A 16,314-nucleotide genomic window follows, 5' to 3' on the forward strand; every position below is an offset into this window, starting at 1 on the left:
GGTATATATATAAAGGGGAGTTTATTAAGTATTAACTCACACGATCACAAGGTCCCACAATAGGCCATCTGCAGGCTAAGGAGCAAGGATAGCCAGTCCGAGTTCCAAAATTGAAGAACTCAGAGTCCGGTGTTCAAGGTCAGGAAGCATCCAGCACGGGAGAAAGATGTAGGCCAGGAGGCTATGCCAGTCTAACCTTTTCACGTCTTTCTGCCTGCTTTATATTCACTGGCAGCTGATTAGATGGTGCCCATCCAGATTAAGGGTGGATCTGCCTTCCCCAACCCACTGACTTAAATGTTAATCTCCTTTGGCAACACCCTCACAGATATACCCAGGATTAATACTTTGCATCCTTCAATCCAATCAAGTTGACACTCAGTATTAACCATCACAGTGCCCCAGTGGAATCTTTGTGGGGGCTTCAACCCCATATTTCCCCTCTGTACTGCTCTAATAGAGGTTCTCCATGAGGAATCTCCCCCTGCAGCAGGCTTTTGCCTGGACATCCAGACTTTTCCATACATCCTCAAAAATCTAGGAAGAGGCTCCCAAGCCTCAACTCTTATCCGCTGCGTACTCACAGGCTTAGCATCACACGGAAGCTGCCAAGACTTACAGCTTGCACCCTCTGAAGCAGTGACCAGAGCTGTATCTGTATCTGAGCTGTATCTGACCTGAAGCTGGAGCTGGAGTGACTATGATGTGGGGGAACAGTGTCCCGAGGCTGTGCAGTGAAGTGGGGCTCTGGGCCTGGCCCAGGAAACCATTCTGTCCTCTTAGGCCTCTGGGCCTGTGATGGGAGGGGCTGCTGCAAAGGTCTCTGAAATGTCTTCAAGGCCTTTTCTTTATTGTCTTGACTATTAGACTTGGCTCCTCTTTACTTATGCAAATTGATGCAGCCTGCTTGAATTCTTCACCCAGAAATGGGCTTTTCTTTTCTACCACATGGCTATGCTACAAATTTTGTAAACTTTTATGCTCCCTTTTAAATATAAGTTCCAGTTTTAGGTCATTTCTTTGCTTGTACATATGAGCCTAGGCTGCTAGAAGCAGCCAGTCTACATCTCAAATGTTTTGCTGGTTAGAAATTTCTTCCACCAGATACCGTAAATCATCACTCTCAAGCTCGAAGTTGTGCATATCCCTTGGCAGGGGCATAGTGCAGCCAGGCTCTTTGCTAAAGCTTAACAGAAGTGACTGCTCCACTCCCCATAGGTTTTTCATTTCCATCTGAGACCTCATCCACCTGTCCATCTCTGTCCATATCACTATCAGCATTTGGGTCACAACCATTCAGCAAATCTTTAGGAAGATCCAACTTTCCGTCATCCTTCTGTCTTCCTCTGAGCCCTCCACACTCTTCCAACCTCTGCCCATTTCATAGTTCGAAAGCCACTTTCAGTGTGAACAAGATAATATGATTTTATAGCAAAATATAATCTAAAATAAAACTTTTTTTCTTGCCCCTCCAAATTTAGACCAGTTATTCCCTCAGAGAAAATTTCTACATGTCTTTGGTGGGCTTATGTTAAATTCCATGTCCTGGACTTACAATAGAGTTGTCTATATACAGATTAGGCAATGAAACACTAAACCTTTGTAGTACTTGAAAATGGCAGCATTAAATGCTAATATCAGTCATACACACACAGACACACACACACATAGTTACAGATGCAATTAAGAGTGGCAATAGCATTTTGCTTTTCTTTTAAAATTATGATTTTAAGGTCAAATGTTACTATTTTTAAGCCAATTATTTCAAGATCCTATCTAACTTGGTTCCTAGGGTTTTTAGGGTAAAGTCTCCAAATTCTCCACTTCTCCTATTCTTGAGATATCACTTCAGGTGTGGATTTGCAAAGCAATGCTTCAGAATTTTTTTTTTTTGAAAAATTTGTAAGAACAACATTATAATGCTGCCTAGAGGTGTAATCAGACATGCTTATGTTATGGATAGAACCCCAAATAGAATATTGTAATACTAATTTATTTACTCAACACTTTTTAAAGCCCTGACAATATGCCAGGCCCTGTGCTAGTCAATAAGGTTATAAAGATAAAAACACAAGGTTCAGAAGTTCTGTAATAATTAAATGTTCTGAAGTGTTTCAAATTATATCACATAGTGCTTTTCTTGGAAGAAGAACTATTTAGATTATGTTCAATAAACACAAATTTGGTGTTTTCTTTGTGTGTATGAAAAATTAGTGATGTTAGTTTAAGTTCATGGGTAGGTTCAGTTCAAGTATATTTACTGAAGACAAATTAGCAATATGGGGCCATTGGGTTAGGATTTTATTTATTATGGTAAGATAATTTTGTCATTTAGCATCTGAATTTTTGTTATATATGGGAACATTCATTTGATTGTCAATCGTTGTACATGTTTTAGATGCCAAATTATAGAATAAAATTATGTACTCCAAAGTAAAAATATTAATTTGAAGAAATATTTACTTTGAGAAAATTTTATACATGAAGACCTCAAAGTTTTAAAAGCAATATAAAAGTAAGGGACTATGGGTGATTTTTCTGTCCTGAAAAACTCTGCAATTACATTTTATTCTATAATGTACACAAACAAAAAGCACAGTGAGAGCTGGAACTGTAGACCTTATACCTTAACTTCATTTTTATTTTTAATATTTTTAAAAATTTCAATAGCTTTTGGGTACAAGTGGTTTTTGGTTACGTGGATGAATTCTATAGTGGTGAATTCTGAGATTTTAATGCACCCATAACCTGAGTAGTGTGTCGTAGCCAATATGTAGGTTTTTATTAGTTCCAGAGTATATGTGCAGGATGTGCATGTTTGTTACATAGGCAAACGTGTACCATGGTGGTTTGCTGCACCTGTCAACCCATCACCTAGGTATTAAGCCCAGCACGCATTAGCTCTTTTCCCTAATGTTCTCCCCCTGGCCCACCCTCCCCCAACAGGCCCCAGTGAATGTTGTTCCCCTCCCTGTCTCCATGTGTTCTCATTGTTCACCTCCCACTTATAAGAGAACATGCGGTGTTTGGTTTTCTGTTCCTGCGTTAGTTTGTTGAGGATAATGGCTTCCAGCTTCATCCTTTTCCTTGCAAAGGACATGATCTTGTTCCTTTTTATGGCTGCATAGTATTCCATGGTGTATATGTACCGCACTTTCTTTATCCAGTCTGTTATTGATGGGCATTTGGGTTGATTCCATGTCTTTGCTATTGTGAATAGTGCTGCAGTGAACATATGTATGTGTATGTCTTTATAACAGAATGATGTATAATCCTTTGGGTATATACCCAGTAATGGGATTGCTGGGTCAAATGGTATTTTTGGTTCTAAATCTTTGAGAAATTGCCATACTGTCTTCCACAAAGGTTGAACTAATTTAAATTCCCACCAACAGTATAAAAGCTTTCCTATTTCACCTCAATACTGCCAGCATCTGTTGTTTCTTTATTTTTTAATAATTTCCATTCTGACTGGTGTGAGATGATATCTCATTGTGGTTTTGATTTGCATTTCTCTAGTGATCAGTGATGTTGAGCTTTTTTTCATATGTTTGTTGGCTGCATGTATGTCTTTTTTTGAGAAGTGTCTGTTCATATCCTTTGCCCACTTTTTGATGGGATTGTTTGTTTTTTTCTTGTAAATTTTCTTAAGTTCCTTGTAGATTCTGGATATTAGACCTTTGTCGGATGGATAGATTGCAAAAATTTTCTTCTATTCTGTAGGTTGTCTATTTCCTCTGATGATAGTTTCATTTGCTGTGCAGAAGCTCTTTAGTTTAATTAGATCCCATTTGTCAATTTTTGCTTTTGTTGCAGTTGCCTTTGGCAATTTCATCATAAAATCTTTGCCTATGCCTATGTCCTAAATAGTATTGCCTAGATTTTCTTCTAGGGTTTTTATAGTTCTGGGTTTTACATTTAAGTCTTTAATCCATCTTGAGTTAACTTTTATAGGGTGTAAGGAAGGGATCCAGTTTCAATTTTCTACATATGGCTAACCATTTGTCTCAGCACCATTTATTAAATAGGGAGTCCTTTCCCCATTGCTTGCTTTTGTCAGGTTTGTCAAAGATCAGACGGTTGTAGATATGAGTTTCATTTCTGAGTTATGTATTCTGTTCCATTGGTTTATGTGTCTATTTTAAAAATACCAGTACCATGCTGTTTTGATTACTGTAACCTTGTAGTATAGTTTGAAGTCAGGTAGCATGATTCCTCCAGCTTTGTTCTTTTTGCTTAGGATTGTCTTGGCTATGCGAGCTCTTTTTTGGTTCCATATGAATTTTAAAATACTTTTTTCTAATTCTGTGAAGAATGTCAATGGTAATTTAATGGGAGTAGCACTGAATCTATAAATTGTTTTGGGCAGTATGGCCATTTTTATGATATTGATTCCTCCTATCCATCTGCTTGTGTCCTCTCTGATTTCCTTGAGCAGAGGTTTGTAGTTCTCATTGAAGAGGTCCTTCACTTCCCTTGTTAGCTGTATTCCTAGGCATTTTATTCTCTTTGTGGCAGTTGTGAATGGGAGTTCATTCATGATTTGGCTCTCTGCTTGTCTATTGTTGGTATATAGGAATGCTTGTGATTTCTGCACATTGATTTTGCATCCTGAGACTTTGCTGAAGTTGCTTATCAACTTAAGAAGCTTTTGGGCTGAGTCAATGGGGTTTTCTAGGTATAGGGTCATGTCATCTGCAAACAAAGACAATTTGATCTCCTCTCTTCCTGTTTGAATACACTTTATTTCTTTCTCTTGCCTGATTGACCTGGCTGGGACTTCCAACACTATGTTGAATAGGAGTGGTGAGAGAGGGCATCCTTGTCTTGTGCTGGTTTTCAAGGGGAATGCTTCCAGCTTTTGCCCATTCAGTATGCTATTGGCTGTGGGTTTGTCATAAATGGCTCTTATTATTTTGAAGTGTGTTCCTTCAATATTTAGTTTATTAAGAGTTTTTAACATGAAGCGATGTTGAATTTTATCAAAGGTGTTTTTTGCATCTATTGAGATAATTATATGGTTTTTGTCTTTAGTTCTGTTTATGCGATGAATCACATTTATTGATTTGTATATGTTGAACCAACCCTTGCATCCTGGGGATAAAGCCATCTTGATTGGGGTGGATAAGCTTTTTGATGTGCTGCTGGATTTGGCTTGCCAGTATTTTATTGAGGATTTTTGCATCGATGTTCATCAGGGATATTGGCCTGAAGTTTTATTTTTTTTGTTGCATCTCTGCCAGGTTTTGGTATCAGGATGATGCTGTCCTCATAGAATGAGTTAGGGAGGGGTCCCTCCTTTTCAATTGTTTGGAATCATTTCAGAAGAAATGGTACCAGCTCTTCTTTGTACTTCTGGTAGAATTCAGCTGTAAATTCATCAGGATCTGGGCTGTTTTTGGTTGGTAGGCTGTTCATTACTGCCTCAATTTCAGAACTCGTTGTCTATTCAGGGGTTCAACTTCTTCCTGGTTCAGTCTTGAGAAGGGTGTATGTGTCCAGGAATGTACCCATTTCTTGTAGATTTTCCAGTTTATTTGCATAGAGGTGTTTGTAGTATTCTCTGATGGTTGTTTGTATTTCTGTGGGGTCAGTGGTGGTATCCCCCTTAACATTTCTGATTGTGTTTATTTGAATCTTCTGCTTTTTCTCTTTATTAGTCTTGTAGGATGAGGGGGAACCTATGAACAGGCAGAGGCCATAGAAATGGTATTTCCTTCTGTCATCTTATGTGAAGAAAAGTGCATGAGCCCATTTTCTCATGGGTTGATTTATCTGTAACCATTAATAAGCACACCAGTTTGTTTTGTAGTCCTCCCCTTCATACTCATCACTAAAATATTTGCTTCCAGGATAGAAGTTTACTCAATAGAGAACATAGAATGAGATTAAATTTTAAACTTCTGGTAATACGGTGATATTGTTTTCTTGTGCTTTAGTAGAACAATCTTATCGTTGCCTTTATCCTTACTATGAAGTATGAATCACTTCAAAATGTACACCATTAAGAATGAGAATCATGGCTGGGCGTGGTGGCTCACGCCTGTAATCCCAGCACTTTGGGAGGCCGAGGCAGGCGGATCACCTGAGGTCAGGAGTTCAAGACCAGCCTGGCTAACTTGGTGAAACCCCGTTTCTACTAAAAATACAGAAAATTAGCCAGGAGTGGTGGTGTGCGCCTGTAATCCCAGCTACTCAGGAGGCTGAGGTAGGAGAATCGCTTGAACCCGGGAGGCAGAGGTTGCAGTGAGCGGAGATCGCACCATTGTACTCCAGCTTGGGCAACAAGAGTGAAACTCCGTCTCAAAAAAAAAAAAAAAAAAAAAAAGAATCTTTTAGCAACCCCTCAACTCGCTGTATAACAAAGCACCTAGTATTGGTGAAATAAATTATTCCAATCTGCTGTCTGTTTAAAGTTATCTAATGCCACCTTCCATCTGTTACATTGAGACCAATAATGATTAAATGCAGCAAAATAAACCTTATTTCTACCCAGCCTTCCACTACCTATTATCCAGGGGAGAATACTATTTTTCCTGCTAGGATTTGGTCTGTTCTATAAGTTTCTTTATTTTATGTTTTTAATGCCCCTTGCTCATTTCTGTTTTCAATTTTTTCTTGTCAAGACATTTGCCTTCTGTTTCAATACTTAGTATTTACTTTACAACTAATTCTGATTTGTGCTAACCATCATTTCTTCCTAAATTTAAAAAATGTTAAGGACTTAATTTTGCTGTCCTACTTTTACACTTTATAAAAATTTTGAAACTTATTTAAACAAGAACTCTAAAAATAGTCTGTCATGCTGATTCAGATCACTATTTGACATAAGTTGGGTGGAGACCTGAACATTCTCTGTTTGATGCCCTACCACAACCTGCCCACCTGGCTCCTCCATACCCTGCTCTTCCTTGTCTGTCACTGCCCTGTGCTCTGAGTCTGACCCTCCACACTGCATTTCCCAGATTCCCTTGCCCTCTGGCTTCTGATGGGGATCATCCAGTGTGGTTCCCAGCAGGAGTCTGGAGGGCAGGGAGACAGTGAGTTTAGGTATGTGGTCTGGCTGTGGCAGTGGGTTCCTAAGCCACAGATCCTTTTAGGCAGTACCACTTCAATAGCTCCATCTGTTGCTGGATCCGGTTAATACTGTTTCCTTCCCCTTCCCCTTCTAGCCTAAAAGAGTTCATGGTTTCCTGCTATTGTCAGCCCCTGGGTGCCTTTTCATCCCTTGAGGTTACCTTAAACCCTGTCCACAGAGAGTGCAGAGTTCTTTCATTACATTCTTCTCTGTTAAACTCTTTTGAGGGAATACTATCTCTACCTTCTGTTGACACTAATCAAACAAAATAATAGTATGTTCGTGGTTTTGTTACAAACGATTTTCTAAAATTTAACAGAAACCTGCATTATTCAGGAACACTAAAAATGTACATTTAAAGTAATTGTTTATTAAACTGTAACAAGTTTTCTAGCAATTTTAGATTGAATTTGATGCTCTCAAACTGCTTTAGATACCTGCGATAATTACAAATTAAATTTTTGGGTAAGACTTTGCTGTAACTGTGGTAATTAGAAAAAAAAATCCACACTAAACATGAGACAAGTGTCTGTTGACCAAAGAGAAAAGAACTTTCCAGTGTGTTACATGGATTTTACAACAGAGAAGTTGCTTCCACAATAGAATTGATGTCCCGTTGACACCGCCTTTGGGAAGGAAAAAATAAAATAAAAAAAATTGATGTCACCTTTCAGATATAGATATTACAACCTTAAAGAAATTTTAGAACTACAACTCTTATCTTCACCTGGAATATAAATTAAGGTGATATTGGCTTTTGAATACCCATTTTCCTCATATAACAATTAACAAATTTACATCAAACGAAAGTAAAAAATGCTGGTTTGTTTTATTTATAAGTAGTATATATTGTTTTTAGATGGAAGACTCTGCTTAAAAAATGTTTTTTTGACACAAAGTCTTCCTGTTCATCTGTGAAGCTTGTTTGGTATATTGTAGTCATTTCTAATCTTTCTCTGGGTTACAGGCCATAGAAGTTTGCTAGAGGTTAACAGTCTTAATTACAAATTCTCTCTATTGCTTTATTAACTTTCTTGTTTGTTCTATTGTATATTTAACTCATTCTAAATGCCATGCAAAACAAAATAGTGTTAGACAAAGTTTTAATGTGAACAAATTAATGCAGTTTTCTAGAAAAGCATAACCTAATCTACATATTTTTTTCTAGCCCGTACTATATTTAAAATTCTTGTTGCCTTTCTTATTTCTTTATGTCTTTGATAGACTTCCAATAGTTTCTATGACTTGAGCTTATAGTCCTGTGTCTTGTGTAGACTGGGTAATGGAACACTAAGCTTGTATACTTGAAAATGAAAGACTTAAATTCCCCTATTGGCCACCTGTCCCGGCAAAATAATAGTAATAATTAAGGCCAGCAGTAGCAGTTATTTTTCCTTAAAAAATAAAATTTTAAAGTAAAAATATTGTTTTTATTTTTAAGCCAACTGTCTTAAGATCTTATCTAACTTGGTTTCTGGGGTTTTTGAGGGTAAAGTTTCCCAACACCCCACTTCTCCTACACTTACCCTTACACTTAGGCATGAATTTACAAAGCAGTGCCTCAGAATGTTTCTGGAAAAAATATGTTAGAATTACATCATATGGCTGAATAGCAGCATAGTTGAATATGTTGATTTTCTAATTTGCGTCTTCACATTGGTTTATGTTAAGGATAGAACCCCAAAGAGAATAATACTGGTTTACTTATTCAATGCTTATTAAACAATAACAATATGCCAGCCTCTGTACTATTCAAGGAGGATATAAAGATGAAAAGACAAGGTTGAGTACTTTTATAATATTTCTATGTTCTGGTGGTTCAAATTATTTTACACAGTGCTTTTCTTAGAAGAAGAAATATTTGGATGATGTTCAGTAAACACAAATTTTGTGTTATCTTTCAATCTGTTTGGTAGGTTTATGATGTTAAATTCCTGGTTAGGTTCAGTTCAAGTATATTTACCAAAGACAAATTAGAAATACAGGGACCATCAGGTTAGGGATTTATTTCATTATGGTAATAGGATTATGTCATTTGGAATTGGAATTTATTTTACACTTGGTCTGATTTTTAAATCATTTTACATGACTTAATTGTCAAATTATAATGTAAAATGATTATTTTCAGTTATGCACCCCACAATTTGAAGCCACATATGTTTTGAGGGAATTTTGAATATGAAGACCTCTGAGTATTAGAAGTTATATTGAGTGGGGATTATGTGTAATTTTCCTCTCTTGGAAAATCTCTGATTGTATGTTTTCTTTTTAATGTACATAAACAAGTAAAAAGCACAAGGAGAACTTCAGCTGTAGACCCTGCACTTTAACATTAGTAACTGCTAATCTACCCACAAATTTTGGTGAATTTTTTTGCACATATAACAATAAAAATTACTACCACCACCTTAAGAGCTGATTAGAATAACACTTTATTTATTTATTTATTTCATTTATTTTTTTTGAGACAGAGTCTCACTCTGTCGCCCAGACTGGAGTGCAGTGGTGCGATCTTGGCTCACTGCAACCTCTGCTTTCAGGTTCAAGTGATTCTCCTTCCTCAGCCTCCTGAGTAGCTGGGATGACAGGCGTGCACCACCAGGCCTGGCTAATTTTTGGTATTTTTAGTAGCAACGTAGTTTAGCCATGTTGGCCAGGCTGGTCTCAAACTCCTGACTTCCAGTGAATCCACCCACCTCGACCTCCCAAATTGCTGGTATTACAGGCATGAGCCACCGTGCCTGGCCTGCGTATTTTAATTCCATATTTTGCTTATATTTTTAGTATTTAAACATTTGCATATTCAAAGACATTAGTATACTTTCAAGTAAGGGAAATTTTATTAGGTTAGATATTTTAAAACCTTTGAAAATTAATTCATTTCTAAGTAATAGTTTGGTGCTATGTACCTTTAATAAATATAACATTAGAGCTTTCATATTCACAAACTGTCACTTGCAAGGACCAGACAATCTAAAAATGCACAACTCTAAAGAAAAGGGAAAAAAAATCTGCCTATTGAGCATATAAAAGGGAAGAACAAGTAACCTTCAGACAGAAGTGATATAAGGTGAAATAATAATGGCAAGGATTTTGTTTTCTTCATATATTTTATCAGGAGGGAAACTACTGTAGGAGAGGGAAAATTGCTTCTGTGTACCCTTTGAGGTTTTTTTGGCTGGTCTATGAATTAAATTGACATTAGACAGATTAAAAGGAGAAAAAATATTTAATTACTCACATATGCACAGGAGTCCCACCAAAATATGAGACTCCAGGAAGCAGCCAGATGATTGAGAGAGGTACTATCTTAAGCTAGAGTAAGGAATAGGAATAAGGATTTGGGGGTACTGGGGAGTGGTAGAGATGAATTGTGGGAAGGCGGGAGGAGGAAATGTGTGGTGAATAAAGGTTACTTTGCTATGCAGATAAAAGTCTCTCCGGTGAGAAAAAGTTATCTATGAGTAACTGTCTTTCTGGCAAAGATAGATACATTTACTAATAAAAATGTCCTTTACAAATGGGAAATTATACTTTAAGCAGATGGGGAGGCAAAGTGCTTTTTCTGCATTGACTGGTTCTCAGTTTCTTTTAGCTCAAAATAATACATCAAAGTGGCATATTTTGGGATGACTTGTTCTGACCCCATCACTACTTGGTGGTAAAATGCTACCCAATATTATAACATCATGTGGTGCCTTCTTTTAAAAAGTTTTTAAACATGATATAATTTCCTCAAACCTTTATGATGTAAAATGAGGTATCTCAGATATGGACTTCTCCAGTGAGAGGATCCCAAAGGCTTTATACCCCCATATTCTATTGTGGGTTGGGGTGCAGTGGAGAAGAAATGCCAGGATGTTTGTAGCTTTATCAAATTGAAAACTTAGAGCATCTAATTATTACTTACTTAGAAATCAAATTGTTCTCTGTGGACTTCCTTCTCCAAGGAGATTCAGAGCACTTGCTACAAAAAAGGAAGATCACTGCTTGTTTCTCTGTTTTCTTTCCTCCAGGCAAAACCTTGTATCACTTGGTTGGCTTAACAGAATTAACTTCTCTCCTTGGATTGCTTGTCGTTGTTTTTATGTTGTTCAGTAACTATTAAATACTTTTCATCTGTGATTAAAAGCATATTGCTTCTGGAGGGTCCCTGGCATGCTGCAGTCCTATGACTGGGCAGCAGGTTTCTCACCTTCCTAAATCTGAGCAGTAAAGCACTGCTGGAGGATATTCCACCCCTGATGTTTCTCCTTTGGGGGTTGCTGAGTGGTAAGGGTGCAGCTGCTGCCCTATCAGCTTTCCTAGAGTCACAAAGAGAAGCTCACACTTGGAAGGGATCTTATTCATTGTCTGCTCCCGTTTTGCTGTCTATCCACTGATATCCTAATCTACCTGCTCTAGTCCTCAGTGTGGTTCAGGCTTTGCTGTACCCATCCATTTGGATGTGGGCACCACCTACAGAGTTCCTATTTGCACAGATCTCAGCTATGTCCTCCTTCAAGTTCTATGCCTCCCTGTTCTAGTTTTGAAATAAAAGGAAATAAGGAGGAGAAGAAAGTGACCAGCATTCTCAGGGCTGCCTCAAAGCTAGAAATAGAGAAGAGGAGCAAGCTCACAAACTAAAGTGTGCTGAGCACAGCTGACACCAAGGGCAGCCAATGCTCCCTGTATCTTTATGCTCTGTAAGTTCAGTGACCTGAGGGCAGCACCTGGGACAGCTGCTTGTAGTGTTCTTGCTTTCTCCTTTTTCCTTAGCCACAGTGCATGTGTTTAGGCAGATGCCTCCAAGCCACAAACCATTGCTTGCTTACTTGCTTGCTTCCTTCTTCCCTCTCTCCCCTCTTCCCTCCCTTTTCTTCCTCCTTTTCTCCATTTCTTTCCCCCACCCTCCATCCCTTCTTTCTTTCCTTCCCTCCTTCCTTCCTTCCTTCCTGCCCTCTTTTCTTCCTTCTTTCAACAAATATTTGATGAACACCTATCTAAGGTGATTGGGATACAGAACTGAACTCAGTCATTGCTCATATACAGCCTACATTTAATAGAAATGACATACAGTATTTAAAGAAATACAAAGTGTAAATCGAGCTAAGTGCTATGATGAACACTAAAGCTGGATGTAGAGGTCAGGGAAGACCTGCCTTTGGAAAGAAGTATTTGAATAGAAGTGTGAATAAAGTGAGGGGAAAGTCATGTGCAAGATGAGGGTAGTAAGCACACTGACTTCTTTGATCTTACCTGGAAGAAAGTCCATGAGCTCATTTCCTAATGGGTTGCCACTAGTAGGCACGAGTAGCCTACAATCTGTTGCCACTAGTAGGAAGCCTACAATTTTGTTTTGTAGCCTTCACATTCATACTTACCACTAAAATATTTGCTTCCAGCATCAAAATTTACTCATAAGAGAAAATAAGTTTGGAAGTTAATTTAAACTTTTGGTTAAAACTCTGATTTTCAAAAATTCTGCTTTAGTAGAATAGTCTTATGTTTGCCTTTATTGTTACTGTGAAGTATGAATCACATTGAACTGTATAATTTTAAGATGAGAATCATGTTGTGATTCTTCAACTCACTGAAAATGAAGTGCTTAATTTTGATGAGATAAATTGTTCCAGTCTTTGTTGGAGTTGTAGATTTATCCATAGCTGGCTTCCATCTGTTACATTCAGATGATAATGATAAAATGCATCATTTCTACCCAGTCTTCCAGCACAGACTAGCTAGAAGAGAAAACTATTTTCTGCTAGGTTTTTGCCCTTCTTAAAATGTCTTTATTTATTATTTTTAAATGCCTTCTGGATATAAAGAGTCATTAAATGCAATTCTAAAACTAACTTTTCATATGTGAAAATGTTTTATTTAAATTATTTTGTTGTGGCCGGATGCAGTGGCTCACGCCTTTAATTCCAGCACTTTGCAAGGCTGAGGTGGGCAGATCACCTGAGGTTAGGAGTTCGAGACCAGCCTGGCCTACATGGTGAAACCCTGTCTCTATTAAAAATACTAAAAATACAAAAATTAGCCATGTGTGGTGGTACATGCCTGTAGTGCCAGCTACTTGGGAGGCTGAGGCAGGAGAATCACTTGAACCTGGGAGGTTGAGGTTGCAGTGAGCCGAGATCACACCATTGTACTCCAGCCTGGGCTACAGAGTGACACCCTGTCTCAAAAAATAAAAAAATAAAAAATAAATCATTTTGTTGTGTTCTTGTTAGTATCCAAAATCCACTTGAGAGAGTCTTTCAGGATCGTAAAGTATAATTAAAAGTGTTAGGTTTGCTGGGTGTGGTGATTCATGCCTGTAATCCCAGCACTTTGTGAGGCTGAGGCGGGCTGATCACGTCAGGTCAGGAGTTCGAGACCAGCCTGGCCCACATGGTGAAACCCCGTCTCTACTAAAACTACAAAAATTAGCTGGGCATGGTGGTGGGCACCTGTAATCCCAGCTACTTGGGAGGCTAAGGCAGGAGAATCGCTTGAACTCGGGAGGTGGAGGTTGCAGTGAACCAAGATTTTGCCACCTCATGCCAGTCTGGGCAACAGAGTGAGACTCTGTCTCAGAAAAAAAAAAAAAGCTGTTAGGTTAGAGGATGAACCCTAATGCATTTCTTAATGGTATCCAATCAAATAAAAAAAAATCCACTTTTTTTTTGTCAATGTTTCCATGAAAATGCCTTGGAAAAATGAAAACTATGCAAATTAGGATTAAGAAACTACATCTTGGTTTGGTTCTTCTTGCCTATTTCAAGAGATAGGCTTACAAGTTATTATGCTGTCCTATAGCTCAGAGGATAAAAGAAAATGCCAGATCAAGTAGTGAATAGAGATCATTATACAAAGGAATTTGCACTGTTTAAAGATGTTCTTAAGTTTAATGCTTGTTTCACCTGCTCTTATGTTACTTTCTGCTACATGAGTCAATACTTTCTTATTTCATAATGAATATTACTCTTAATTCTTAATGAGTCCTGCTCCATGATTCTGCAAAGTTATTTACATCAATGGTCAGAACTACTGTCCAGGATTTCAGTGACTTCAGAATTGAAGTCCAGAATTGAAGTACCAGTAATTCACTGAGTTGCTTGCTTGACAATTATTATAAATAAACTAATATCATGCCTCACACTAATGATTCCATAGAGAAGTTTCATTTTATAGTTTCATATATCTACAGCATATATCAGTAACTTTACTCAAATCCTAATAAAAGTTTGTCAGCTTAATGTATTTGTGCATGAACTTAACTACCACTAGTTCTCGAATACTTCTCTTGAAAATTGTAAAACCCCAATAATATATTACACCTATTTGAAGATAATCTGTTTGAAGATAATCTTTCATTAAGTTTTTTTTTTTTTTGCAAAGCCTTTTCACCACTAGGAAAATCTAAGTGTAATATTTTGAGTGTAATGTTTCATTGTCATAATGCCTTCTAATAAAATGTAAAACAAAAAGTTGGAATCTTTCAAGATAGCTTGGGTAGCCTTGCTGCAAAGCCTTGCAGAATGGGGGCCCCTCTGCCCACTTCCCTCACCCTCATTGCCTTCCCTGAGGCTCTGTTGCAGTCAGCTTCACCATGGCTGGCTGTTTGGAAATAGTTCACTGTAGTCTATCTCCAGCAGCAAGAAGAGAGTTCATTAAAAAACAGACATGTTTAAATCACTGATACAGGGAACTATGGTGAATTTTGTTATAGCATCCAATATTTGAACTTTTTCCTAAATGAAAAGTTATATTTAAAAAAACACTTCTCTGTCAGGCAGTGGCTTACGCCTGTAATCCCAGCACTTTGGGAGGCTGAGGCGGGTGGATCAACCTGAGGTCAGGAGGTTGAGACCAGCCTGACCAACATGGTGAGACTCTGCCTCTACTGAAAATACAAAAATTAGCTGGGCATGGTGGTGGGCACCTGTAATCCCAGCTACTCGGGAGGCTGAGGCAGGAGAATTGCTTGAACCCGGGAGGCGGAAGTTGCAGTGAGCTGAGATTGCGCCATTGCACTCCAGCCTGGGCAACACAGCGAGACTCCTTCTCAAAAACAAACAAACAAACAAACAAACAAAAAACTTCACATTAAAAAATCCTCATGAAAAGTTCCATTCAGTTCATGTTTTCTCCCTCGTTCTTCATTTCCCTGCACCTGAGCCATTCACCTTGTTCTTTTCTCTATGGCTATGTTAGAAACTAGTAAATATGTCTGCCTCCTCTGCCTTCCCTGCTCACCCTCAGTTCATCAGGAAGTCATGTAGGCTTCCTGCTTTTGTTTCCCAGGAATTAAAGAAATCTTAGTCACAACATCAAAAAGTCTAGATCATTTTGCCTTTGAAACTTTCACTTCCCAAAGGTTACTTGTGGTGAACGTGTTTACAGTTCCTTAGGTAAGGGATGTGTATGAAACTTGGTGTTAATGATAAAAATAGCAACACTAGATAGAATGCTGGGCTAGGGAGATGGTCATTTCTAGAGATTCACCAACTGAAGGAGAATGTATCTCACTATAAGGTAAGAGGCTTTTCTTCCCAGATCGTCAAAAATCTGGGTATAGTTTTTAGTGTTCATTTCCATGAGGGCACAGATTTGTATTTGATTGGCCTTTTTCTTATTGCCAGTCTTAAAAATCTTTAAAACGGAAATCTATTCTCTTTGAAATCAACCCAGAAAAAAATAGTAGCTCAACTTTAAATCAGCAAATGGTTAAATATTGTTAGAAAGAAATTACTTAATTCTTTGAGGTAGCTGGTCCTTATTCCCAGCTTATTAAAAAAATAGAAACCTCAGCAAAAACTACAAGCTAGTAAGAGAATTTCTGATTCCAAAAGATTGAAAATGAGCAGCACAGCTCATTTTCTTACCAATAGGTAAGAAAAAAAATAAGATTGTTAATTCTCTTGTTCTGTGATTCTCTTTGAGAAGGTCCATATTTGTTGCTGAGTAAAACGACTAATGTTGAGAGACCTTACTAAATTATAGAATAAACTTCTTTGAAAGGTATAGTAACAAGAAATTACTGTTAGAATTATTTACACTTACCATATTGGGGTTTTACAGCATCATTTAACTGCTAGAGCTATTTTTTGAAATCCACATATTTCACATTAAGCATAGTAAAAAACCACCAAGAGGTGTAGGAAGTAGAAGGCTTTTAAATGTATTTCGTATTATTACGAGATGTTCATTTTTCCAACTAGCTATTTCTTGTTATTGTGTACATGGTAGGAGGAACAAAAAAGGATGTT

The 16,314-nt window shown here is 37.7% G+C and overlaps 1 protein-coding gene across 5 annotated transcripts in view; it reads left to right on the forward strand.

Annotated features, from left to right (window-relative positions):
- The window catches only part of PLGRKT (plasminogen receptor with a C-terminal lysine), a 270,391-nt gene that overhangs the window by 218,804 nt on the left and 35,273 nt on the right, over positions 1 to 16,314 (forward strand). The window lies entirely within an intron of this gene.

The sequence above is a fragment of the Gorilla gorilla genome, chromosome 13 (genome assembly GCF_029281585.2).
Source record: "Gorilla gorilla gorilla isolate KB3781 chromosome 13, NHGRI_mGorGor1-v2.1_pri, whole genome shotgun sequence".
Taxonomy (NCBI): domain Eukaryota; kingdom Metazoa; phylum Chordata; class Mammalia; order Primates; family Hominidae; genus Gorilla; species Gorilla gorilla.